The 2,429-nt window shown below is 35.4% G+C and overlaps 1 pseudogene; it reads left to right on the top strand.

The window, feature by feature from the left end:
- Window positions 1-571: 571 nt before the first annotated feature.
- LOC119528811 lies at window positions 572-1,672 on the top strand (annotated as a pseudogene).
- Window positions 1,673-2,429: the final 757 nt, after the last annotated feature.

Genomic DNA, 2,429 nt, shown 5'->3' with positions numbered 1-2,429 from the left:
ATATACACATATATACATATATACATACATATATATATATATTTAATTGGTTTAAGATGAAGACATTCCTAAGGGTGGGAGAGCATAGACACAAGAACACGGTTCTGTGACATGGGGGTGATATAGGTTGTCTTTTCATTTTTGTAATTCAGTCCTTTGATGCCCAAAAGTTTTTAATTTTTATGTAGTCCTATTTATCTATATTTTCTTCTGTTGCTTGTGCTTTGGGTGTAAAATCCAAGAAACTATTGCCTAACCCAAAACCTGAAGATGCTTCCCTACATTTTCTTCTGGTATTTTAAAGTCCTAGGTCTTATGTTTAGACTGTTAATCTATTTTGAGTTAATTTTTTTATACGGTATGAGATGGGGTCCTCTTTCATTCTTTTGCATATGAATAGTCAGTTCTCCCAGCACCATCTGTTGAAGATATAATTCTTTCCCAACTGAGTGGACTTGACAGCCTTGTCAAAAATCAGTTGGCTAGCTCTGTGGAGGGAGGTGTATTTGGTGTAACCTGCTGAAAGGCCACAAGGTGGTTTAATCCTTTCCCAACATGTATGTAAGTCAAGATGTTGCACCCATCCCCCAAAGCTAAACCATCCAACCCCAGCAACCCCTGAGTCTTCTTTGACATGGACATTGGAGGGGAGTAAGTCAGTTGAATTGTCTTAGAATTGTTTTGAGATATTGTTCCCAAAACAGCAGGAAATTTTTGTGCATTGTGAACAGGAGAAAAAGGCATTGGATCTATCACTGGGAAACCTTTTCATTTCAAAGGATGCCCTTCCAATTGAAATTAATGATTCAGGGTGGAGACTTCTCAAAATCAGAATGAAACAAGTGGGGAAAGTATTTATGGTGAAAAATTTGAAGATGAAAATTTCTATTATAAGCATGATTATGAGGGTTTGTAGAGCATGGCAAATGCAGGCTGCAGTACAAATGGTCCTCAGTTCTTTATCACAACAGTTACACCCCTCATTTGGATGGGAAACATGTGGTGTTTGGCCAAGTAATTAAAGGAATGGGCATGACAAGGATACTGTACAATGTAGAAGTGAAAGGTGAAAAACCTGCCCAATTGTATGTTATTGCAGAATGTGGAGAATAGAAGGAAGGGGATGATTGGAGAATATTCCCAAATGTTGGCTCCAATGACAGTGATCCAGATTTCCCTGAGGAAGCAGATAAAGATTTAAAAGATGTAAATGAAATTTTATTAATAGCAGAAGAGTTAAAAAAAATTGGACATACCTTTTTCAAATCCCAGAACTGGGAGATGGCTATTGAAAAATATGCAAAAGTTTTAATGTATGTGGAAAGTTCAAAGGCTGTTAATGAGAAATCAGATAGCTCCAAACTGCAATCTGTAGCTTTAAGCTTTGTGTTGAATACTGGTGCTTGCAAACTGAAGATGTCAAATTGGCAGAGTACAGTTGATAGCTGTTTGGAGGCTCTCGAAATAGACCCATCAAATATTGGCACTGTACTGCCAAGCCCAAGGATGGCAAGGATTAAAAGAATATGATCAAGCATTGGCTGATCTTAAGAAAGCTCAGGAGATTGCACCAGAATATAGAACTATCCAGGAAGAATTGCTGAAATTCAAACAATAGACAAAGGCACAGAAAGATAAAGAGAAAGCAGCTTATACAAAAATATTTGCTTAGGAAGTCTTTCAGTTTTGCCTGAATACTTTGTATTCATTATATAAAGGCAATAAGACTTAAGGGCATCTATCTATTATATGTTATCTCTAGAGTATTTCCTTTGATGCTTGAGTTTCCCATTATTTACAGTTTAGGAATACTGATAATCAGTTCACTCTTAATAAAAGTGTTCAAAAACAATTAAAAAAAAATCAACTGGCTACAGGTGTGAGGGTCTACTTCTGAACTCTCAATAAGACTCCTTTGGTCTATGTATCTACTCTTGTACCAGTACCATGCTGTTTTGACCAATGTAGCTTTGTAATAAGCATTAAAATTGGGAAGTGTGAGTCCTCCAGTTTCAATATTCTTTTTCAAGATATTTTTGGTGATATGGGGCCATTACCCTTCCAAATAAGTTTGGTAATTGGCTTTTCCATTTCTGCAAAGTAGGCTGTTGGAAATTTGATTGGGTTGCATTGAATGTATAATGCATTTTTAGTAGAATTGACTTATTAATGATATTTAGTTTTCCAATCCATTAACATGGAATGTTCTTCCATTTAATGAGGTGTTCTTTGATTTCTTTTAGCAATTTTTTTGTAGTTTTCTATGAATAAGTCCTTTGCGTCTTTGGTTAAATCCTAGGTATTTGATTATTTTATTTGCTCTTGTAAATGTATATTTTTCTTGATTTTCTTCTCAGATTACTTTAGTATAGAAGTACTACTGATTTTTGCATGTTGACCTTGTACCCTACCACTTTGCAGAATTCATT

The sequence above is a fragment of the Choloepus didactylus genome, chromosome 3 (assembly GCF_015220235.1).
Source record: "Choloepus didactylus isolate mChoDid1 chromosome 3, mChoDid1.pri, whole genome shotgun sequence".
Taxonomy (NCBI): domain Eukaryota; kingdom Metazoa; phylum Chordata; class Mammalia; order Pilosa; family Megalonychidae; genus Choloepus; species Choloepus didactylus.
Note: the sequence above shows the minus strand (reverse complement) of the source record. Positions and strands in the feature narration are given on the sequence as shown.